At 35.3% G+C, this 26,991-nt stretch overlaps 1 long non-coding RNA gene across 1 annotated transcript; it reads right to left on the bottom strand.

Moving 5' to 3' along the window:
• Positions 1-26,991, bottom strand: LOC122219073. The gene is made up of 3 exons (XR_006202250.1): positions 26,873-26,991; positions 11,610-11,678; positions 1-225 (listed from the first exon to the last, which is right to left on the bottom strand). It is a non-coding gene; the product is annotated as an uncharacterized LOC122219073 (long non-coding RNA).

Raw genomic sequence — 26,991 nt, 5'->3', positions numbered from 1 at the left:
GTGCCTGAAGTAATTGTACACATAATTGAACTCTGACTTTCCTTTCTTTGCCATGTCTTTTCTTCTTCAGTTTTGACGTCCACTATTCCATATGTGATGTTGATTCAAGGCAGCTCATTATCTTGGTTGTTTTCTTCAATATTTCCTTGGTTGTTTTCTTCAATATTTCCTTGGTTGTTTTCTTCAATATCTCCTTTAAGATGTGGCACTTAAATGGAAAATGTCCTGAGTGGATATTGAACAGTTTAGAGTGGAGAAGGATTGCCTCCATTTTCTGGACACTCTACCACTATTCATGCAGACAGAAATCAAATTCACTTCTGGAAACTTTTCACAAAAATTTGTCTTGCCATGTATTTTTAAAAGTAAGTATTGGACTTTACATATACTCTGATTAAATGTATTTTGTTGGATTGGGTTCATCAGTCTAGTTTGTGAAGAACATTGGGATATATCTTTTTATTAGCTAATTTTCCCACTTTCATACAATCTGGTAGACCTAGTATGGATTATTTACTTCTACTGGATCACCTGAGGTTAAGAGCCCTATTGTCCACCACTCACTGATGAGTCAGTACACTTAGAGCATGGTCATTTAACAAGTTGTAAATTTACCTCATTGTTACCCAGTCTCCATTTATCTATCTTGTTCATATCCATATTCTAAGATACTCACATATGTTGGCAAACCACATCTTCAACAAGTTTATTATTTTCTGCCTGTTCTAATGTGCCTAGCTTTTAAAAATTGAAAGATTTTTAAAGAATTACAGTAGATCCTTCAACCCTCTAGTGGCATTTATAGACATTTATCCAAACTAAAATACATGGTACTCTAGTATTTAAGAAAAACTCTATCACAGACTATCTGCAAAACTTATAGTTAGTTGTTCTGAGAAAAAATGGTTAGAGTTATTCTTGGAAAAAAGCAGAATTGTCATTCTTACATTCAAGCACAACCAAGAAACAGAAGGGCCAGGAGTCCTTCCCTTGACTTCTCTGGCAGAGTGATGTGTTCTCTGTTTTCAACTCAATTAGAAAAATATTTCAAGGCATAAACCTCCTTTAATCTCCCACATAATTAGTATTCAAACTTGTGAATTTTCATAATTTCTTTTTTTTTAATTAGCACTCTATGGATTGGCAGCATAATAAATATTTGGATGATTTATTTAAATTTTTATTACATAAAATTTTATGCATATGAAGACATGTAACATATAAGGCATGTTGGTTAACAACAAAATGAACTTTCATTACTCACTTTAAGAACTAGAATATCACCAATACCATTGTGCTTTTCCTTATTGCATTCCACTGCCTTCCTTCTGGGAGATAACATTTATCCTGAATTTTATGTTTAGCATCCCTTTTCTTTAGAAAAATATTATCATCTGTAAGTATCCCTAAATAATATATTTAGCTATGTTTGCTTGTATATTTTATTTTTCAAAAGTAAGGTAAATATCAGAAATGGGTTAGATACTCATGAGGGCCAAAATGCAGATTAATGTGGCCACTTTCTTTCAGCAGACCACTTGGCTGCACACTTGACAATTTGCTTCTGTTTGGGTCTTACTATTAAATCAGGAGAGGCTTTAGAAAGCTGTATTATAGACCATGTATTCTATATTGCCCACCTGCCAATGTACTTCTTTACTTTTGCTTTCTGAAAAGTTACATGCAGCATATGCAATAATTTTGCTGATGTTAATATAATATTAGGAGATAAAACATATTTAACTAAAATTTTGATATAACAATGACTTTTACCATTCCACTTATGGGTATAATCAGGTACATTCACAACTGAAGAGTAATTATGCTATTTAATGTATAAAATGGGTAAGTTAGCTGTAAGTGTAAGTGCTAAATTTCACATATCTTGACCATGATTAGTTGAGAGTCTTTTGTCTGGATCTTGTAAAATCCTGTGGTCCTTTTTAAGGGGTCTTTAGTCTCTCTCTCTCTCTCTCTCTCTCTCTCTCTCTTTTTTTTTTTTTTTTTGGACTTCCTAACTGCTTGTGTATTTATTGATTCATTTCTCTCCTATTTGAATTTTGCCCCCTTCGGCATCTGCCTTTCCTTAACCCTCTATTGTGTTTGGCATCTGTCTTCATGTCATGTCTGTCTCTACAAGTCTGTTATTCCTGCTTTGTCCGGGATGCAAAATGAATTTAAATTCTGGGTGTTAGGAGTCCAGATTGAAACCTTCTAAAGAAACCCTGGCCAGTTCTAAAATAAGTTGTGTGATCACAAGGAAAGAGATGCAAAAACTTCAAAGATAGGGTGGCAGATACAGAGATAGACAAGGGGGAAGTGAGATATGGAGACAGGTGGGGGTAAATTTTTAGTACAAGATGAAAAATAAGAAGCAAATTAATTTTAAAGTTAAAGGAAATCTACACTAACCACTAGTGAAAAACCGAGATTTTTAAAAACTGCTTGATTGGTTTGTAATCTGTACTGAAGACCCTTGGTTCTGGACAACTGACATTCAAGTTAAGTTTTCTTATTTTATCATGGATTGTTTGTTGGGGCTTTATCATAAATAGGGAGACCAGGTTCTGTTTCACTAGAGCTTCCACCTAGCTGGTAATATAAATAATTGGTGATTTTGTTTGCAACTTCTTGTTTTATTTACATTATCCTTCTATAATTTAGGCACTGATGGCATCACTTCAAGTAGACTATAAACCCTTATTTGGCAGGATAAGACTCTGGCACTAAGCACTTAATCAGAATTAATCTCCTGAATATTAAATAAACATTTAGGGAAAGGTGACTGCTGAGACAGCCAGGAATAAAGGGAAGGAATGGGAGGCAGGAGTGGTGTTTCTGTGTCACAAGTCTGCCACTAAGCTTTCACTGTCAGCTGCCATGATTTCCACCATCTTACATTGACCTGAATTCAATATAGTTTTTCGGTTTCAGCTTTGAGTTTTTTTATGCAGTGAAGCACACACCAAAGTCAAGGAGTAACTGAAAACTGTGACAGGTCTGATCCCAAGGTGAAACTTTTGTGTCATTGATTTCGTTGGCAATCTGAGGAGAACTAAGGCTCCAAGAAAAACATTTTCCAATTTACAATTCTATGAAGAAGAGCCATTTTCAAGTGTGGCTACAACTGTCACCTACCATGTCTTCCTAGAGAAATCTCTGGTCAGCTGAGACTGAGTCCTGGAAGACTCCCCTGACACACAGTAATGGATCTTCTAAATGTGAGGAAAAGCGATGGCTGAAGAAGTCCTCTAAGTTGATGTTTCTCCAATTTTAACATGCATACAAATCACTTCGATGTCTTCATAAAATGCAAATCCTAAAGATACTGATATAGTAAAGCTGGGTGGTAGGACCAATAAGCTGCCTTTGGAGCAAGCCCTCAGGTGTTGCTGCTCTGCTATTTTGAGGAACATACTTTGAATAGAACCACCCTTAGCATTCACTTTACTAATTCCATTCAGAAAGAGGATGGCTTCTATAAATATCTACAACTAAAGAATGGGTCTCTGGAGGGCTGCCCACAGACTGAGGGGGTTGGAAGGGCACACCTTTCTAGCCAGTAAGATCACAGAATCAACTCTGGAAGTCAGTGTGGTAGTAGATGACACCACTAGATCACCTTCCCAGCCAGGAACCAACATCATGAGTGATGAGATGAGCCATGGTTGTGACCCAGGACAGGAAAGATTGTACACAGAACCCAAGTGCCATCATCATAAATTAATGAAGGCTACACTGACTATTGCCTGAGGTGGTGAGTGACCATCTGTGTGGGCATATATAAAACTCTTTGATATAGAGTGGGACAGCCTGGCAATAGAAGACTTGCACTGTCACTTCTCAGCTGTGTCCCTGAGACTGTTACTTAACCTTTCTGGGCCTCTTTTTTTTCATATGTAAATAGAGATATTAAAAATACCACCTTCTCAGGGTTGTTGTGAGACATATAAAAGCACTTAACACCATGCCTGGCATTATAAAGTGCTCAATAAAGATTAGTTACTACGCGTCCAGCAAGATATATTTTGCCTTTGATGATATCTAGTGACTTCATCAGAAACAAAGACTTCTTTATATATTTTAACGTGACAAATGCAAAATATTCACACAGGAGCTGGAGATTTTTTTTAAGGTTAATTTGATCAGAGTATATAAAATCTCCTGTTAAGATTAATTCAGTTACTGTTTTTGTGATGACTGTGCCTAGCTAAGGCTATCCTGGGCCATTTCCTCTAAATTTGCATTCCAACTAGGGGACAATTTTATTTCACAAATAACAAAGTTAGAATGTTGGTCATTTCTGGTATCATGAACTCCTGGGTAACTTTTCTGGCACCCTCTCAACCATCAGCTTGCTTCTGAGTTCTCTCAGAATATGCATTGTATTTATTCATTATTCATTTACTTCTTTTCACTCTTTATTGTACACAATCTATTCCTATTGCCATGGAGATAGCTATTCAATGACAATAACCTCTTTACTTCATTTCAGGCATTTATACAATTACTGTTGTGTCAGGTTGATTCTGGCTTTGATGCTGATGAAAAGATAAAAAGAAACATTTAATAAAGTGATTTTTTTCACTCAATTTGCTTTTACATCTCTTTATCTGTGCCTCAAATTTAGCAAGTGAAACACTTGTTTCAATGGATTATTTGAAATACATTGTTGGCTGTCACATGCATGACTGATTTTAAACGTATGCCTGAGTCCTTTCTACCAGACTAAACTCCTAGGACAGCAAAACACACTGTAAAAAAACGGCTTTCCTGTCATCATCAGATATACCTGTCATCTTTGACCTAACTCCCATATTGTAAGCAAGTAGTTGCTGGCAAGAGATCATAAACAAAACCAATCTCTCTGTCTCTATTTTCCACACGTCTCGCCAGGAAAGGTATCTCTCTAAGACATCACTCCATTTCATCCTCTCTTGGTCTCTGACTCTCTTTGTCTGTCTTCTTCCACACCATATTCACTTTCCCTATATCCATTTTGAGTCAGTCTGCACCACTCTGGTTACTGTGGCTCAGCAATGAGTCATGGAAACTGCTTAAGATTTGTCTCTCTCAATTTATCCTACCAGCCATATCTTGTTATTTTTCTGCCTTTCAGCTGCACTTGTATAACAATATCCTTTTTCATTTGCTTTGTTCAGTGTTACTTCTCTTGTTTAAATTTTCTATCTTCTTTGAAATACCAGCCTGCACCTTCATTTTTAATGTTAAATATGTCCATTAAGTTTTTTTTAAAAAGTAGTAATTTGGCTAAACAACAATGTCTCTGTATTATAAACTAGGTAATAGTATAATGTTCTAAAATTACTTAGTTCTAATTAGTGTTACAAACCGAATTAATCGTATGGTCATTCTTATCTCTCTTCAATAGCAGAGGGATATGTAGTTTCAGAGTATACATGCAAAACCTTGATTTCCATTTCCCTTAAAGATCACACTATTTTTTATGATTTTTGGAAGGTCCAGCTTTATCCAACTGAATGGACTGATTTTCCAATAAGATAAATTTAATGTCACAGGAATATTGGCTATGTGACAATAATTGGAAAACTACAGCCTGCAGACCAAATCTGGCCGGACACCTGTTTTCTTAAATAAAGTTTTATTGGAATATGGTTGCACTCATTTACTTATGTATTGTCTGTGACTGCTTTTACCCTATGAAGGAAGAGTTGCAAGAGAAACTGTGTGACCTGCAAAGCCTAAAATATTATTGAATCTTTAAGAAAAGGTTTGACTACTTAATAAACCAAGTCTGCCAAATTTCCCTAGGTAGGTCTTGAAGCAGAGTTCATACGATATTTACTTGTTGAAAATCTCTTTCCCCAAAATTTGTGAATATCACATATTAGCTCATAGGAAAAGCCAGATAGATTATCTTTAGAGGTAGCTCAAAATTATTTGTATACAAATAGGGTTATCCGATAAAATATACAGGACACTCAGGTAATCTGAATTTCAGATGAACTACAAAGAATTTTGTAGTTCCAAATAGTATGTTCCAAATATCGCATTTATTTGTTGTTTATCTGAAGTTCAAGTTTATCTGGGTATCTTGTACTTTTATTTGTTAAATCTGGCAGGTCTATATATAAAAGGATAGAAAGAAAAACTGAAGAGAAGTTGAAGCAACATCTACAAGGCACTGTGTGAAGTTGTGAGTTTATTAGCACCTTCTAATGTTCTGTCTGATAACATTCCAGAGTTCTCCAATTTATATTCATGTTTTGAATCAATAATGAGAGGCTTCATACTTTACACTCAGGTGTTTGGCACACAGATGGTCAGCTTTCTGACCCAGGGATCCATGCTGTTTATTAGTAGTTTGAAATTTTCGATTGTACATCAGATTGCAGGAGAAAGAGCACTTTTTACTATAAGATGAAGGGGAATTACACAGGAGGACTTTATAGGTTTGATTTAGTCCCAGGAAGAGAGCAAAAAATAGAGTTTACAAAACGAGTTGATGGGGGAATTGGCAAGAGTGCATTTGTTCTAATAATCCTCTATCTGAAAGGAACAATGCTAGGAATTTAATTGCAATTGGGAAGCATTGGACAATGCAGAATATTAACTGAGAGAAAGCAAGGTTTGTTAAATAGAAAGATAATATATTTTTTTAAAAATCTATTAGAGGCAAGCTTTTGCTTAGGTGTACCTTAGAATATTTAATGAATTCCTGCAATGCTTTCTTTCTCATACCTATTTTACATTTCTAACTTGGTTGCATATAAGAAAACACATTCAGGGGCACCTGGGTGGCTCAGTCAGTTAAGAATCCAACTTCGGCTCAGGTCATGATCACACAGTTCATGAGTTCAAGCTCTGTGTGTGGCTCTGTGCTGACAGCTCAGAGCCTGGAGCCTGCTTGGGATTCTGTGTCTCCCTCTCTCTCTGCCCCTCCATCACTCACACTCTGTCTCTCTCTGTCTCAAAAATAAATATTAAAAAAATTTAAAAAACCACATTTATATATGTGGATTAGTACCTATGTCCCAAATTACTAACTTGCTGAGTGATTTTAAGTCAATAATTTTTTGGTTCTCAATATCTCATTCGAAGAAGCTGAATTAGAAGATTCTGAAGGCTCTTACCAGCTCCAAAACTCAACTTCTATAATATGCCTATGCACATTATATTAGAATGTGATGACTATAGTATATCCAAAATATCAAAATTATCAAAATGTAAATTATCAAATGTATCAAAATGTAAATGTGAATACTAGCCTCAAGTTTGGTAAACATGACAGCATCAGAAGTTAAACTCTATAGATGAGACTGATTCCCATCAAGGTATAACAAACCTGTAAACATTAGGTGGAGCCCTGGGTTATTATGTTTGGTTTGTGTATATCTAGCATACTTTCATGAAATATTTGAATGTCTGAAATTCTATTCCTCTCTTTATAAATATTTTGGTTTCTTGGTACTTCCTAAAATTTTAAGAGAAAAAATTTTTTTTTAAATTTTTAAATGTTTATTTATTTTTTACAGAGACAGAGACAGAGAACAAGTGGGGGAGGGGCAGAGAGAGAGGGAGACACAGAATCCCAAGCAGGCTCCATGCTCAGAGCTGTCAGCACAGAGCCCATTGCGGAGCTCGAACTCAGGAGCTGTGAGATCATGACCTGAACCTAAGTCGGACGCTTAACTGACCAAGTCACCCAACGGCACCTTAAGAGAAAATTTTACTTGATAGTAACTTCTATTATAGGATACCAGGTTTGGAGGCAAGTGCAATAGAAAGAAAATCTGTCTTTTGTGGGTTTTGTGATATAGTAATCTATCAGTTAGAACAAATACACATGAAGTTATGGTAGAAACTGAAAGGTAAAGAATTGACTCGATATGCTTGTTCAGAAATAGCTATTTAAGACAGTATAACTAGAATTGGGGAAATGATGCCATGTGTTTTCTGTCTTAAGCAATTTTAAAAACATAAATCTGAGGAAGCACATATGTAAGTATGTATAAATATGCTAAGATTAACTTAGTGTTTAGTATATCTACTAAAACACTTTTTCAAATTGATTTCTCATTTACACAAATGGTATATGAAGGCATTCTGTCCAAAACTGATGAGGCTAAAATTGCCTTTGACCACCACCTAATTTTTCTCCATTCACTCTCTTTTTAGAGGTAAGTACTGTTGTTGGTTTTGTGTATGCCCTTTCAGATAATTTCCAGTGCATTGTCTCACAAAGATCTGATTCTTTCCTGTATTACATATGTGCTAGCAAGCCTAGACCCCTGTGTTTATTAATGATGAACGGGCAAACAATGCTACTCATGAAAGAGTTTTCACACTGGGCTTGATACCAAAGTGAAGAAAACTACACTGGTAGACAGTAATTCATATCAGGGCAGTGTGTGTGTGTGTGTGTGTGTGTACACATATAACACACACACACATTTAGTTCACAAGCTACTCTGTATCTCAGTTTTCATATCTGCATCCCAGAACGTGATGATCCAAAACATCTCTAAGGTTTAGTTCAGTTCTTACTTTCTGTTGGTCTGTTATTTCCAGTCCTAATATAGCTGAAAAAATGACTGTGTGACAGCACTTCTGCTTTTCCCCCATGGCATTTAGTTTTAGTTTCTGTTTATACAACCTAATATTGTTTGCAAAAGCTGGATGCATACTCCTTTGCTCAAAATAGATCCAACTCAGACCTGGCTCCCACAGACCAGGAGGGAAGATCCAGTAATATTAGTTAATCTTTCACACCATTTCATGGTTATTTCTTATCAGTTTTGTCCAACTCACTTAGAATTAATCCCACTAAATTTACACTCTCATACTTGTTCTGGGTACCATCGTAATCCCCTGAATTACACCAACCTTGGTGGGCAATGTTGCTACCTGATGTGATATTCTGTGATCTCTTACTTCAGAACTGCACATTAAGCTTAGCTTCTATACCCTCTCTCGGATGTCTCATGTTTTCTTTCTCCAAATCACTGCTACCCATACTAAAGTATCAAAAAGTAGAGTTTTTTAAAATCTCTTTTAAGTTTGTTATTTCTACTCTCATGTGAAAGTATTTTTAAGCAGCTAATTTTCCTTCTCTATCAAATACATGGCTATATTATCTGGGTGCCAGTACTCATTTACAAGCTCAGCATTCTGACCCTGAATCTGTGGCATTGTGATTTGTTGTTGTTTTCTAACATTCTTTAAGTCTCCTTCCTCAGCCAGATTTGCTGTTATTCTCCACATCAAATGAAGCAAAGGATCGGTACAGAGAGCTGAACACAGGGTAATAATGTGTTAAGAGTTCCTTGTTATTTTCAAAGTGGCAAGAAAAATGCAAAACAAAAATAAATGTCATGAAAACATTTATATTTATAATTTCAAAGCCCAGTGTAAATTACTTTTGCAAATTTGTAACCTCTTTATAATTAATTGTGTCTTCATTCCTAACAATCCCGAGCAGTTGAATTGCTGGTTAATTTGAGGTTTTCAAAATAGGCTTGAATAATACTCTACCATAAAAATAACATTCATATGTAACCACTGACAGTTACCACTTGGTTAAGGTATCTTGTTTCTAATTTTACAGGTGTAAGATCTGGCTTGCTTCAGCCAGCTTCTTTGCTGGTCTCATCACCGGTGATTTCCAGTTAAAACTACAGCACACTTAGATGATTGGAAAACAGTATAGACATGTGAGGAAGAGATTCAACTTCTGAGGTACAAACATTCCTTAATGATTACCAGAAAAATCTCCAGAGTGAACACATTCAAAAGCATCTAATAAAATATTTCAAGCCAATGGGAATTTAATGTGTCCATCTTGGGTTTAATTTGACATTAATTGACATTCTTATGGTGTATTAAAAGACCAAGTTAGTGTGATATTCTTAGGGGTCATGAAATATATTGCTTTTTATAGATGATTTGAGTCTTGTGTTAAAAAGAAGTTGTGCTTTAATTAAATCAACAATTCTTTCAAGATTAAGAAAGACAATAAAAAGCATATGAGTTTATGCCTTTTTATGAGCCAGCAATGCTCCTAGAAGTTAGTGGTAATATATAGTTCAGATATTTTTATGGTAATTGCTTTCAGATTTTAAGGAAGCAAGTTCAAATGTTTCTAGAGAAGCGTCCAGTGCTCATCTTAGTTCTCTAGGGTGCAAAGAAATGAGGTTTATCTCTAATCTTTGTGCCCAGAAGGGAAAACAAACAAACAAACAAACAAACAAAAAACCTTGTGATTTTTATAGTACTCATTTCCTCAGGTTATTAGGTCCTACTTCTGCACCCGTAATATTACAATATTGACATCCTCTTTCTGATACACAAAACTGTGTCCTCCCTTCAGTACACTGTTAGTGACAAATAAGCCTGAAGTTTTTTTCTTTCTTAAAGTCAGCAAGACAATTCTCATCAGTTTCCTTGTGTCTCTAGGTGAATTTACTTACTTTTAAGATTTAGTACATCAGTCAATGTCCAGTCTGGTGCCAAGTGGCTATGCTTCTAAAATAATCATCATGAAAGTGTATAATATTCTTTGGCTTCATACATACAAATCCTCTTCAGTTTAGGCTAAGCCTATCTCATAAATTTGGAATACATCTTCTTTAATGCTGCATAATTTTAGAGCCATGCTCTTGCCTAAGATCAGGCCATAATTTTCAGTCCAGGCCATAATTTTTCATTCGTACAGAAAGTTTAATAATAGAGTGATGTCAAAATTATATTAAAAATTTCAGACTCACACAAAAGCAAAACTGTAGCATAGTTAATTGGAAGGTAGATTTACCAGTATTTTCTTTATGGTATTTTTCTTAAAATATTAAGAAATTTATTTGCCACACTGAGATCAAATAAGTACCTTTTAATAATTTATTGTTCCTTTCCTGCATATTTGAAATACAATACATTTAATCATAACATGTACACATGCTTACATGCATAGGGGCTCTGTCCTTTTTTTTTTTTTTCCTTTTTAAAACTCAATATTCAGTATCAATACCTTAGTTCTGGAGTCTGCAAATGCTTTTTTGTGAAAGACCAAATAGTAAATATTTTCAGCTTTGTTGGAACTACTCAAGTCTGCTGCCATACCACAAAAACAGCCACAGTCAATATATAAGGAATGGGTGTGGCTGCATCCCAATAAATGTTTACAAAAGCAGGTGCTAGCCCATGGGTCCTAGTAGTTGACCTGGTGGCTTTGGTATCTTGTATGTTCTCAGAAGCATATAAACCTCTGAGATAAGATTTCAGGCTGCCTTGTTTATGGTTATATCTACCTTTTTAGGATAGGTTTTAGTATGTACCCAATATGAATACTGAGTGAAAAAATAATTTCTGTTCTGTGTTCAAGCAAATATATTTTATATGTGTAAGAATAACAGTTAAAAGTATATCTGTAGGAGTGACATCATCAAAAATGGTGGGAACTCAAAGAGCATGTCTCACTGCAGAAACACTGGAAAACCTGGCAAAAACTGTCAGAATCAACTTTGTCAGAACTCTGGAAAACAGTCAAAGGTTTTACAGCAATCAACTGAACTTTCAATCAATAAAAAGGCAACTGAACACTGGCAAGATAACTTTGTAAGAATTTAACTTACCCTTGACTTTACTTCCCCCAGATGGATGGCAGTCTTGAAGATGGCAGTCCACATCCCCAGTGTGGGCTCCTAGGGCCAAAGGGAACACAGAAAACTTTGTTTTCAAAGAATTATTGCTGTCTGTTTTGATCTCTCTTGGAGCTCCCTGAAGCCTAATGCAAAGAGTTTGCTTTTATTTCTCTAATTCAAAACTCTTTCAGAGAAGAGAAGCAGTAACATGGCTGCAGAAGGCAGTGGTTGAAAATATTCAAAGGCAAATGAACTTGCTGCCATGTAAGGCAAATGATATCAATTGTGAGAAACAATAGACACCTCAAAAAAGCTGGAAGGTTGGGGCGCCTGGCTGGCTCAGTCAGTTAAGCGTCTGACTTCGGCTCAGGTCACGATCTCACAGTTCGTGAGTTCGAGCCCCACGTCAGGGTCTGTGCTGACAGCTCAGAGCCTGGAGCCTGCTTCACATTCTGTGTCTCCCTCTCTCTCTGCCCCTTCCCTGCTCATGCTGTGTCTCTCTCTCTCTCAAAAATAAATAAACATTTAAAAAAAAGCTGGAAGGAAATGTTGGAAAGAAGATCCTTTTGAGGAATAAGGGCTTTGAAAAGTTCTCATGTATATCAGGGAATCTACAAGGCCATGCTCATGATCAGAGTTAGAAATATGCTCAGAAAAAACTTGAGAAGATCTCAAGCTCTTAACTGTCATAGGCATTCAAGCCCATGCAAATAGGAAAACAAGGCCAAGCCAGAATTGTAAACAGCTGGAGCACTGAAGACATGTCCCAACAAACATACAGAGAGAGCCCTGCTGCAAAGACTGAGGGATTTTTTTTTTTTTTTGGCTCCAGGCATCTAGAGACTTCAGTGGCCACATGCAACAAAGTCTTTAGTCTCTCCAAAAATATGTTATAAATGTCACTAAACAAATAAGTAAAACCACAACAAGCAGCAACAATAAATTCTGGGGAAGGAGGAGATTTTGAATTTTAGAGTTACTTTATTATAATATTTCTTTATTTCTTTATTATTTTTTTAACGTTTATTTATTTTTGATAGAGAGAACATGAGCAGGGCAGAGGTGGAGACAGAGGATTTGAAGAAGGCTCTGTGCTGATAGCAGTAAGCCTGATGTGGGGCTTGAACACATGAACCACAAGATCATGACCTGAGCCAAAGTCAGAAGCTTAACCAATTGAGCCACCCAGGTGCCTCATTATATTATAATATTTAAGATATCAAGTTGTCAACAAAAATTATGGGGCATGCCAAGAAACTATGGTCTATTTATACACACACACACACAAAGAAATGAATAGAAACTATCCCTGAGAAAGCCCTTTGGACTTATGAGACAAAGATTTAAAACAACTTTTTAAAATGTGCTCAAAGAGCTAAATGTAATAATGAACAACAACAACAACAACTAAAGGGAACCAGGAAAAGAATATATCATCAACTAGAGAATGTCAATAAAGAGAATTTATAAAAATAAGCCAAATATAAATTTAGATACTGAAAAATATAATAGTTAAAATGAAAACTTCATTAGAAGATACTAACATAAGACTTGAGCAGGAAGAAGAAAGAATCAGTGAACTTGAAGATAGGACAATTGAAATTATCCAGTCTGAGAAGCAGAAAGAAAAAAGAATAAAGAAAACTTCACCAAAAAGTAGAAGAGGAGGGAAAACTTTCTAGTTCACTTTGTGAGGCCAGCATAGCTTTGAAACCAAAGCCAGACAAAGACATTACCATAAAAGGAAACTATAAACCAGTATCTCTAATGAATATAGTTGCAAAAATCCTCAGTTGAATTTTAGTAACCCAAATTCAGCAGCATATTGAAAAGATCACACACCATGGCCAAGTGAGATTTATCTCAGGAATGCAAAGATGGTTCAACATATAAAAACTAATTGATATGATGCACCACATAAATAGAAAAAAGGGGGGAAAAAACCCCATGTGACCATGTCAATTGTTACAGAAAAGCATTTGACATAATCCAATAATCTTTCATGGGTAAAACACGCCACAAACAAGGAATAGAAAGAAACTTGCTCAGAAAGACAAAGGGCATTTTCAAAAAACAAAACAAAACCCCCGAAAAAAATTTTAATTAAAAGATTAAAGAAATTTTTCCATATGATCAGGAACAAGACAAGAACACCTGCCTCCATTCAACATTTTACTTGGAAGTTCTAGCCAAAACAATTATTCAATAATAAAAAGAGGTAAAAGTCATCCAGATTGGAAAGGAAGAAGTAAAACTCTCTCTTTTCACAGATGACATGATCTTATATAGAGGGAATCCTAAAAAATTAAGAACAACAATCAAACTATTAGAGCTAATAAATTACCCGAAGTTTCAGGATATAGTATCAACACACAAAAATCAGTTACATTTTAACAAACTAATAGTGAACAATCCAAAAAAGGAAATTAAGAAAAAAGTATCTTTTACAAAAGCACCAAAAAAAAATTTATTAATAAATTTAGCCAAGGAGGTACAAATTTTATACAGTGAAAACTATGAAAACAATGGTGAAAAAATTAAAGAAATAGACAAAAGGAAAGATACCGTTTGTTCATAGATTGGAAAATGTAATATTATGAAGATGGCAATACTCTCCAAGGTGATCTACAAATTTGAGGCAACCCCTATCAAAACCTAATGGCCTTTTTCTTTGCACAGATGGAAAGAAAAATACTAAAATTTGTACAAAATTGCAAATTACCTCTAGTAGTCAAAACAATCTTGAAAAAGAAGAACAAACTTGAATGACTCACACTTCCCAATTTCAAAATTTACTACAAACTATAGTAATCAAAAAAGTTTGGTACTGTCATAAAGATAAACATATGGCTCAGTAGAATACAACTGAGAGTTCAGAAATCAGTCTTTACATCTTTGGCCAATTGATTTTTGACAAGAGTGTCAAGGTCTTTTAATGGAGGCAGACAGAACAGGTTCTTCAACAAATGATTCTGTAAAAATGTCTACATGTAAAAGATATCTACATGCAAAAGAATAAAGGTCAATGTCTACCTCACATAATATTAAAAAATTAGCTCAAAATGGATCAAAAGTATAAGATCCAAAACTATAATATTCTTAGAATAAAAAAATCGAAGTAAATCCTGATGTTGGATTTGGCAATGGATGCTGAAATATGACACCAAAAGCATGAGCAACAACAACAACAAAATGGATAAATTGGACTTCATCAAAATTAAAACTTCTTGTGAATCAAAGGACACTATCAAGAGAGTGAAAAGACAACTCATAGTATAGGAGAAAATATTTGCAAATGATATACCTGATAAGGGTCTAGTGTGTGGTACATGTAAAGAACTCTTACAACTCAACAACAAAGGGAAAAACAACACAAATTTAAAATGAATACTGATACATTCTACAATATAGATGAAGCTTGACTGAAAGAAACCAGATACAAAAGACTACATATTGTGTACATGTGATTTTACTTACATTAGATATCCAGAAAGGGCAAATTCATAGAGACATAAAGCAGGTTAATGGTAGCCAGGGGCTTAGGGAAAGGAGAATGGGGAATGACTAATAAATGTGCACCAGGTTTCTTTCTGGGGTGATAAAAATGTTTAGAACTACACAGTGGTAATGGTTGCACAACATTTTGAATGTACTAAATGCCATTGAATTGTATTCTTAAAATGGTTAGATTTTATGTTGTGTGCATTAACCATAAAAAGTGTATGGCATGAGTTTTTAAAAATAAATTAATAGGGGCACCTGGGTGGCTCAGTCGGTTAAGCATCTGACTTTGGCTCAGGTCATGATCTCATTTGGGCTCTGTACTGACAGCTCAGAGCCTGGAGCCTGCTTTGAATTCTGTGTCTCCCTCTCTCTCTGCCCCTTCCCTGCTCACGCTCTGTCTCTTTCTCTCTCTCAAAAATAAACAAACATTTAAAACTTTAAAAAATAAACAAATATAAATATTTATATATCTCAACTATAAAATTCTACGATGCCACCTGACTCTATTTCTACTTTAGCATCGTCTTAAGCATCAAGGCTTCAAGTGTCAGAAAGCCTTGGTTAATAGCTTTCAACACTAAAAAAAACGTTTATAAATGGGGGTGCCTGGGTGGCTCAGTCAGTTGAGCTTCTGACTTCTGCTCAGTCATGATCTTGCATTTGTGGGTTCCAGGGCCGCATAGAGCTCTATGCTGACAGCTCAGAGCCTGGAGCCTGCATCAGATTCTGTGTCTCCCTCTCTTTCTGTCCCTTCCTCACTCACACTCTGTCTCTCTCTGTCTCTCAAAAAAATAAAAGAAAACATTAAAAAATTAATAAAAAAGAAACATTTATAATTGTACAGGTGAGCCTAGAATTAAAAGTTCTAACAAAGTCAATCTACCTGAACTGAAATGTTTCCATGCAGGGTTGTGTGTGTGTGTGTGTGTGTGTGTGTGTGTGTGTGTGTGTATGCATACATGTGTGTAGGTCTGTGTGTGTGTGTGCGCAAATTTTTCAGATGTAAAAGGGCAATGATGATGACTTGAGATTATTGTGAGGATCATAGTCTTGAATACCAGGGGAAAACCATTGGTATTATTTAAAGATATGAAAACTGAATTTGTGAGAAGAGATGAAAAGAATTAGGGATCAACTTGACTAGCGGCAATACACTGAAGATTGGTTTAATAGGTGGAACCAAGTTACTGTATTAAACATAACTACTTGGGGAAAATAAAAGAATGTTGCATTACCTACCTCAAAAATGTGGAAGGCCAGGTTGGGCAGGTGTGGTGGATTTGCAATAGTAAGCTCTGTGAGAGTGGGGGATAGCAAAAGATCTGTGCCATCCTTACCTTACAAAGTCACAGTAATTTTGATGGCTTAATGGGCCAAAATAAAAAGAGAATTATTCTTTTTCCTAAATATTTATAAAGACTTTTGGCATTTCTCTTCAGATAGGTCAGATAACTTTGGTAACTAAGAGGATTGTAATAGACAATGGGACTATGGGACTGAGACCATGTTTGTAGAAGAAAGAAGTTTCCTTAGAGTCAGAGACAATAAATACATTTTTTAAATGTGGTTTTCTTTGGAAATCTTTTAAATAGATTACATTCTAATCTATAAAAAACTATTTTATTACCATTTCGCTTGAGAGGAATGAAATGATTAGATGGCCACTCAAATTTCACTTACGTGAAGTAGGAGAATCATGTTTTTCTGATCATAACTCTCTCAAAATCCATAAATTCATAAAAACAGAATTGCACTTGAGACAAAATTTAATTCTTTAACAGTCTTACTTAATTTTAACCATTTTTGTAGACAGGTAGTATCACTAACACAGTTCCCAAGAAAGTCAGTAGCCTGACTATAGATTACAAACACATTTTATTACTACAAATAGAAACATAAATCTAGCATCAGCCTGGGAAACTTTAAAAATATATCATCAATAGTGCAAAATTCCTGCTATATGCAGCGTACAGGACACTACACTGAAGAAAGTCCTGAAAGGGGACCTTCCTGCTGAGAAAAATAAATTCACCCACAACTTTCTCAACACTTGGATTAAATACAAAAGTAAATAAATTAAATATAAGGAAAAAAACTCAAAACTAGAATAAAAACTTTCTCTTTTTGACATCACATATTAGATATCCTGAAAAACCCTTAGGCTACCAAACATTTAAAATTCTGGATTCAAAAAAAAATTTCTAAATGACCAGCTGAGCCACTAACAAAGTAAGGGAAAAGTCAAAATTCAAAAACTAAGGTAAAGGAGAAGTCTAGGGAAGTAAGCAATAACTGAAGCCATGGCTGCTCTGAGCATCTTTTAAATTGCTTCAATGACCTAGAAATGAACCCTAGATATGGTCCTAGAGGTAGGATGGGACTGAATTCAGTAGATAATGCTCAGTTCTCATATAAAAGAAAATATTGGATTAGACATCCTATTGCAAAGCCCTACCCCCTGAAGGGTAGTACCCATGCTTAAAGGGTGAAATACATAAATAAAGAAACTTGCCTCTCACAGATCTGGCTTTAGATAGAGAGGGGGGAAATTTCTCATGTGGGTTTGAAGCTATAATTCTCAATATATAATTCTTCCAAAAAAATAAGAATTTGGTTTGAAGTCATCTTGAATTGGAGGATCCTTTTCCATGTCTAACAAAAACAAACCAAAAAATGAAAGTAAAACAAAAGTAAACTGAAATTTTCCAGGAAAGAACATTAAATACAGACCTCAAAATTAAAAAAAAAAGTATCAACAAATATGAACCCCCAAGAAAAAACTTCACAAATAGATGAAGAAAAAAAAGCCAACTTATGATAAAGAAGAAATAATGAACCTGTAAATATTCAGTAATCAGAGTGATTAGATGCAAAATATAAAGTGAGTTTAATATGCTTAAGGAAATGAAAGAGAAAAGAGATGATAAAAAAATGAACAGGCAGGGGGTGCCTGGGTGGCTAAGTCAGTTAAGCAACTGATTGTGGCCTGGGTCATGATCTACTGGTTTGTGAGTTTGAGCCCCATGCCGGACTCTGTGTTGACGGCACAGAGCCTGCTTGGGATTCTCTCTCTCTTCCTCTCTCTGCTCCCTCCACTATGTCTCTCTCTCTCTCAAAATAAATAAACAAATAAACTTAAAAAAAATGAACAGGCAGAGGTACTACTTCTGGTAATAGTGGATTACCTTCATTTGGACCAACCCTACTGTAGAGCACAATTATAAGCCCTGTACAAAATACTACTTAAAAAGGCAATTATTTGAAGGCATAGGATAAAAGCAGGCAGATATTGAAGGGGAATCATCTTTGAGAAAAGTTAACTGAGAGAGATTCCCATACACATGGCTTTCTTCCAGTCTGCAGTGATAGGAAATTTTAACTAGAGCAGAAAACCACTGTCTTTCTGGCTAGAGGAGTCAATGGATAAAGTTAGGTACTACTGCAATGACTGAAAAGTTAGGGGGATATGGAAAAGGAGGGATGTATACAGTGGATAATAATAACATCTAATAATAATCTACAAAAAACTGTATCCAAATCTTTGGTTGAACCCTGAATTATGCAAGCATGAGGGAGATTACAAGAGCTAAAATGCTGAGAGAACTGAGCTGCAAATTCAGCTCCTGCCAAATGCAAGGAAAACGGAGCTTATGGTTCAAGTCCAGCCAAGAGAACTCCCTCCTAAAACAAAATAAACATAGTCAGAAGCCAATAATAGATTCCCTCTCTACAACAGATTGTCTACAAAATTAAGTATAAAATTTAAGAATTACAGATATGTGAAGAAACAGAGAAAGGTGTTTGTAATTAAGGGAGAGAGGAGTCAATAGAAATAGACTCTAATATGATGCAGATGGTAGAATTAGTGGTTGTGCACTTTCAAGAAGTTATAATAAACATATTCAAGAACTAAAAGAAAATATAGTCTTAATGAGTGAACAGATAGAGAATCTCCATAGAGAAGTGGACACTAACAAACAAGGGAAAAATAACCAAATGGAAATTAATTAACTGAAAAGTTCAGTATCTGGAAAAAAATTTCACTGATGGGTTTAACAACAAATTGGAGATGGCAGAAGTAAGGGTTAATATACTTGAAGTTAGAGAAATAAAAATGACAAAAACAGAGGTAAAATTATGGAGTAAAATGATCTATGTAACAATATCATGTAGTGTACATGTTGGTATTGCAATCATTTTGCAATCATGTTGCATACGTGAAACTAACATAATGCTGTATTAATTGTATCTTAATAAAAAAAAAATAGAATTATAAATATGAAAAAAAGCAACCAGAAATAACACACAGTGGAATAGAGGATCAAATTGACAACAGAACTTCAAAAATAATTCAGTCTAGAAGAAAATGAGACTTCTTTAACCTCTGTAAGAAAAACTGGTCAACATATATTTCTATGCCCAGCAAAAATATCATTTAAAAAATGAAGGAAAAATAAATACACTGTTCATATAAAAAGGGCTTTTATTAACAGGTTTATTATGGGTTGACAATTCTGAAGCTACTTTCTTTGAATTATGCTATGCCAATGAATAAATATTTTAAAAATAATGGGAGCCAAGGTTATCACTGCTGGAGAAGGGATTTAAAAAATAAGGAAAGAAAAAATTGTATAAGGTACCCAGTAGTATTGAATTGAAATTAATACCAATTAATCCATTTCGCACACACACACACACGCACATGCACACACACACACACACACACACACACACACACACACACACTGTAAAGCTCTGTTGTTGAGAAGCCTTAGAAGCAATGACACACCAGAGCAATAAGTAAATCTATTGACCTGACATTGGTTTGTAAATACTACTCTTTCCAAAAGGAATCAGTACTTTTGGGACAAAGAGCTGATTCTAGGATTGGGACATAGAAAGTACTAGATAATCTCACAATATCTTATTTCATCAGAAAGTAAGAAACTGGCAAAAAAAAAATGATGGGTACATATCAAAAGTATATAGGGACCAGCTGTAAAGGTCTCCATCTAGAAACCTGGAATTGGACTTTTCAAAGAATTGATTTATGTTTCATTAATTTTGTCTCTTTTGTTTTCAGCTTCTTTGGTTTATTTTTTTAATTATTTATTTTCAGAGAGAGGTTGTGCATGTGTGAGAAAGAGAGTGGGGGAGGGGCAGAGAGAGGCAGAGAGAGAATCCCAAGCAGAGCCCCACTTGGGGCTCAATATCAAGAATTGGGAGATCATGACCTGAGCCAAAATCAAGAGTAGGACGTTCATCCAACTGAGTCACCCGGGTGCCCTAGTTTTATTGACTTATCTTTATTATTTCATTCCATTTGTGTACTTTGGATTTATTTTGCTCTTCTTTTTCTAGGTTCTTGATGAGGGAGCTTAGATTACTGATTTGAGACTTTCCTCTTTTCTAATGTATTTTAGTATTATTAATTTCCTTCTCAGAACTGCTTTAGCTGCATACTAAAAATTTTGACATGTTTTATTTTCCTTTTCATTTAAACACATTTTTTACTTCTCTTGAGATTTCCTTTTTGACTTATGGGTTATTTAGAAGTCTGTTGTATAGTTTCCAAGGGTATGAATTTACTTGGTATCTTTCTGTTACTGATTTCTAGTTTGATTCTCTAGTGGTCAGAAATCATACTCTTCAAGATTTCAATTCTTTTAAATTTGTTGAGGTTTGTTTGTTTATTGGCCAGAATGTGGTTTTACTTGGTGTATGTTCTATGACTACTTAAAATAAATTTGTATGTGCTGTTTTTAGGCAGATCCCAAATATTTTTTGGATCCTTTTGGCTAATTTTTTTTGAGCATATACTTTATCCAGATTTCCTTAGTTTTTAGTTAATGTCTTTTTTGTTCTAAGATTCCATCCATGATACCACATTATATTTAATCATTATGGCTTCTTCAACTCCTGTTGGCAGTGACTGTTTCTCAGACTTCTTATCTTTTTAATTTTTTTTTAACATTTATTTATTTTTGAGAAACAGAGAGAGACAGAGCATGAGCTGGGAAGGGGCAGAGAGAGAGAGAGAGAAGGAGACACAGAGTCTGAAGCAGGCTCCAGGCTCTGAGCTTTCAGCACAGAGCCCGATGTGGGGTTTGAATTCATGAACCGTGAGATCATGACCTGAGCTGAAGTCGGATACTTAACCGACTGAGCCACCCAGGCTCCCCTTCCCTTTTTTTGGTGACCTTGAAAGTTTTGAGGAGTATTGATCAGGAATTTTGTAGAATGTCCTTCAATTTGGATTTGTCAGATATTTTCTCTTGATTAGACTACATGTATGTGTTCTTAGGAGGAAGATTACAGAGGGGAAAATAGCATTTTCATCATATCATATGAAGGCCGTATACTATCAACATGACTTATTATTGTTGATGTTGTCCTTAATTACTTGGCTGAAGTAATGTTTGTCTTATTTTTCCACTGTGAAGTTATAACCCCCCCTTTTCGATACTATACTCTTCAAAATAAAATCACTATGAATAGCCCACATTTAAGGATTGAGGATTTTGCTCCAGCTCCTTGAAAGTAAAGTAAATTATTTGGAATTCTGCATGGAAGAATTACCAAAGAATTACCAAAAGGATTACCCCCTTTCCACATATATTTATTTATTCAGTTAGTAATTTATATCAGTATTACCTTATGGATATGTATTTTATATTTTGGGTTATAATACAATACTATTTTATTTGTTGTGTTGCTTAAATTTTTTCCGGCTTTGGCCACTGGGACCTCTTCCAGTTGTCTGTGCCTCTTTCATACACCTCCTATATTAGTTTTCTAGAGTTGCTTCACCAGAGTACCAAAAATGCAGTAGTTTAAAACAACAGAACCGTGTTCTCTCACAGTCTGGAAGCCAGAGGTTTGAAACTAAGGTGTTGGCATGGCCATGATCCTTTTGAAGGCTGAAGGGAAGAATCCTGTGTCTTCCAGCTTTTGATGCTTGCTGACAATCCTTGGCATTCCTTAGCTTGTAGACTCATCACTCCCATTTTCATCTCTGTTTTCACATAGCATTTTCCTTTCTATGTTTTTGAGTGCCTTGTCTTCTTATAAGGATACCAGTCATTGGACTTAGAGCCCAACCTATTATAGTATGACTTCATCTTGAGTATTTTCAGATCTGCAAACAGTATTTCCAAATAAGTTCACATTCCTTGGTTCTATATGAAAATGAATTCTGGAAGGACACTTACTACCCCATTATCATTGTGAGATTCTTTTTGAGGATTTCCTAAAATTATGATATTACAAGATACTTCAGGATAATGTTGTATATTCCCTATGCCAGTACTAGAATCAGTTATTTCTCCATGGAATTCCCTGTCCTTTTATTGGAGAATGTACTAGAAACCAAGGTATGGGAGCTAGGTGTGACTGTTGTTACTGGGATGGTGTTACTTCTAGGCCCTCTCAGACTGCAGCATAAGAAAATATGTGTGTCTATTAATCTGTGTGTGTAGACCTATATATATATTTCTATATGTAACAATTTACAAGTATATTAAGCTAAAAATGAATTCATATTAATCTTTTCAATTCTGATTCATTACCACATGGATCATTCTAGCCTTCTTCTCTTGCTTACATGTAACATCCCAGCCTAACAGTGAGAAACCTGGCTGTAACCTTCCACCATCTATTTACTTAATTGTTCAATTCCAGGGTACATCTATAGAGGTATCAGAATTGTTAACCCATACCCCCATGGGAAACATTTTTATCAACTTTTTAAAACACACTTCCCTCCCTCCTTTCTCTTTCGGTGAGGTTGCTTCAAATATTTGTAGTACAATTAGACTGTTTTGTCAATTTTGAATTCCATTTTAGGTTCTCTGAACTCCAAAATATTTTTTTAATTTGCACATATTAAGATTCATTCTTTGTGTTTTGACAAACGCATAGTGTCATGTATCCACTATTAGAGTTCCTACAGAATAGTTTTACTGCCCTAAAAGAATTCCCTGTACTTCAACTTGCTTAACCCTCTTGCCTTCCTCTGACCTCCTGGCAACCACTGATCTTTTACCTCCATAACTTTGCCTTTTTCAGAATGTCATATAGTTGGAACCCTATAGTGTATAGTCTTTTCAGACTGGCTTCTTTTTAGCAACATGCATTCAATATTTATCCATGTCTTTTTTTTGTGACTTCTTAAAATCATTTTAAAAACTCTCTGAATAGTATTCCATTGTATGGATATACCAGTTTGTTTATCTATTCACCTATTGAAGGACATTTTGGTTGCTTCCAGGTTTTTGGCAATTATGAATAGAGCTGTTATAGAAATTTGCATCCAGGTTTTGGTGTGTGCATAAATTTTAAAATAGTTTGAGATGAATTAGAATGAAACCACAACATATCAAAACTTGAGATGCAGGAAATGCACTGTGCAGAGGTAATTAAACCCAAGGAAACAGAAGGAAGGAAATAATAAAGAAGGTGGACATAAATGAGATAGAGAATGGCAAAAAAAAAAAAAATAGACAAAATCTATGCAACTTGGTATTTTAAAAAGATAGAAAAGAATAATTTATCTTTACTTAGGATAACAAAGGAAAAATAGAGAAGATTAAATTACTAAAATCAGAAATAAAATAGGGGACTTGTCAATTTTCCAAATTTAAAAAGTAAAATAATGGAATATTATTCTATGAAAAATTGTATGCCAGAAAATTAGATATCCTTAATGGAATGGATAGAAAGACACAATTAGACACTGAAAGACACAAACTACCACTCAGGAAAAAAAATAGAAAAAGTGAATAAATCTATAAAAAGTAATGGGATTCAATTAGTTATCTAAAAAGTTCCCACAAAGAAAACTCCAAGCCCAGCTGATTTCATTAGCAGACCTCCAGTCTTGCATGGTTTTGGGCTCTTATCAGGTGTCACTTCCTCTTGTGCCTACTTTAAATGCCACCATACTATCTCAGATCTTCACTCTCATCTGCATTGCCTGCCAGTGCCTAAAAGCCAGAATTCCCCACCTCAGAGAGAGCCTCCAGCCTCTGTGAAGTGCCTTTCCAGTTGTCAAAGTTGTCTCTGAAAGTACAAATTAATGTTTCCCTCAGTGTTATGGTAATAGTGCTATGATACATAAGTTTTAACTGTCTTATCTCTGTTTTTCCAATAAACTCTGTGATTTTTAGTGTGTAATTTTAGAGAGCACGAGTTTTGTTTTGTTTTGTTGTATTCCCTAGGACCATATGAAGGCCTATATGTCTATTTCCTAGGATTTTTGTGAGAGTTAACTAAGCTAATAAATGTATGGTGCCTAAAATATTCCTGGTACATAATAAGCTTTCTTTAAGTACTTACTGTTATTAAGGATGACTTTTTTCCTAATGTGATTTTTTTGGGGGGTTTCTGTTTTCCACAACTGAGTATGTGTTACCCTAAAATTATAGAAACATGCCATTTTAGTAGTAATTACCTTCATGAAACTGATGAGTGTTCAAAATTTCATTTTAGTTTAATTACAAATAAACCACACATAAGCCAGGATCAATATTTGAGATTAATTAATAAGAGAGACCTGTATGAACATGGTAGGATGCAAAATGTGAAATGATCATCATTCTAAACCCAGTTCTGATATCTAGGCCTAAAACTGACAATTGAGGACAGCATAAATTTTAGACACCATAACAGAGGGAAGATGTTTTCATCATATGATAAGGTAGTCTTGAAAATATAAATATCAGTAAAAAATTGGTGTCCTATTCACAAACATGCTAGGGCTATAGTGATAAAGTATGGTGGTCATGTAGAAACTTTCTGTAACCTTTGAAAAACCTAATACAATTTTCAGGGGTAAAGAGAATGTGATTTCTAGGCATATTCATAGACATTTATTTCACATCAGAAATTATAAAGAGATGTCAAAGGATTTCAAATCTGCCATACTTAAGAGCAATGCAAGCCTAGTTACAGTTATTGAAGTTCAAATGTGTTGGCCTCAAAGGAGAGACGTTCAGCTCAAAAGTGTTCAGTGATCATCTGAGACTCTTGAGGCAAACATTTATAAGCCTTTTATGTCGCCGAAGCTCTTGAAACACATGCACACATGCACATACATGCATATAATAAAAAGTATAGATAACTGTACCACTTGCAGATTGAAGTTAGGGCAAAAATAGGGAGAAAGATATCAAGACACACTAATCTAAACTTTTAATAACCCTTGCAACTACATGGATGGAACTGGAGGGTATTATGCTAAATGAAATTAGTCAGAGAAAGACAAAAATCATGACTTCACTCATATGAGGACTTTAACAGACAAAACAGATAAACATAAGGGAAGGGGAACAAAAATAATATAAAAACAGGGAGGGGAAAAACCATAAGAGACTCATAAATACAGAGAAAAAACTGAGGGTTACTGGAGGGGTTGTGGGAGGAGGGATGGGCTAAATGGGTAAGGGGCACTAAGGAATCTACTCCTGAAATCATTGTTGCACTATATGCTAACTAATTTGGATGTAAATTTAAAAGAATAAAAAGAAAATTTAAAAAAAGGCCCAATACTGTTTAGAATCAGACACGCACACACATACACACAAAACAACCACAACAAACTTTTAACAACCCAAGCAGTGAAAATCCAATGTACCAGAGCTGGGGAAGTATGATAATCTGAGGTACCTGTTGTGTACATTTCTGCATAGTCAGATCTTAGTATAGTTTATTTTTACAGTATATTTTATATATTATTATATTTTTATGTCTCTTTCTTTACCTGCACACACATTTTTTTTCAAAAAAAAGATTTCATTCATTCATTTATCATTCAATACTTACTAAGTACCCCCATGTGCTAGGACTATGCTAACATACCAGTGATTCTGCAGTGAAAAGGGCAATGGAGATTTTCAAAGGGCATGGTCTATAGGTGCTCAAAACTCATACTATGCAAATAAGTGAAGCCAGCAAAGCATATTGTAACAGAGAATGGCAAAGGCTTATTAAACCTGATGAAACCTTCTCTACTGGCATTGAAATTCAGATTATTAAGCAACACTGAGTCACTCACAGGATGCCAATTGGAGACTTCCACAAGATCAAGAGAAGTAGTTATTTCACACTTAAAACACAGAAGGGGATGTTCTGCAATACAGCTTCTGGAGGACGTTTGAATCATACAGTAGAACACTGGGGTAGAGGGAAGACAGACATGGGTTTTGGGGTCCAACGGATATGAGCCAGCACTTCTATGCTTGGCTGAGGAGTCTTCGTTGTCAACTCTAAAGAAAGCACCACTGTACCACTTCTTTCCTATTTCTCATGTCTTTCTACATATTTGCTAATATTATATTCCTGGAGAGCTGAATCGACTTCACTTTTCTTCATGTCCTTAATTTAAATTTCCAAAGAAAAAAAAATCATAAGAAAGACATAAAGACCTACTGGGATTATGACACTGATGACCTACAGGAAGAAATCCTAAAGTAATGGAAAATAATTTCCAGGTAGAAGCATGAGAACCAGCTGCTTCAAATTTTAAGGGTGCTGGTGAAAAGGGGTTCCATCTAGCTCCTATGAATACAGAGGAGTAATACCTCCTAAAATGTGAGGGGAGGAGTGGTGTATGAATCTTTGAAGGATGCAAATTCACTTTAGAACAATATCAAGGAGAAGCAGCCTCTCAGTGAGGCAGCCTCAGGGCAAAGCCCACACTCTACCCCAGAGCCATGGATCAGACAGTGGGACACAAACAAGCTGAAGGTTACCTGAAAAAGCTTGGCATCCAGTGCAGCCAGGGGTCAGCAGTGTGATGCAGAGAGGGGGAGTCACAGGGGAGTGGCAGAGCCCTTCACAAGGGGCATAAGATGGCTCCCCTGTGCCACTC

The sequence above is a fragment of the Panthera leo genome, chromosome B2 (genome assembly GCF_018350215.1).
Source record: "Panthera leo isolate Ple1 chromosome B2, P.leo_Ple1_pat1.1, whole genome shotgun sequence".
Lineage (NCBI taxonomy): Eukaryota > Metazoa > Chordata > Mammalia > Carnivora > Felidae > Panthera > Panthera leo.
Note: the sequence above shows the minus strand (reverse complement) of the source record. Positions and strands in the feature narration are given on the sequence as shown.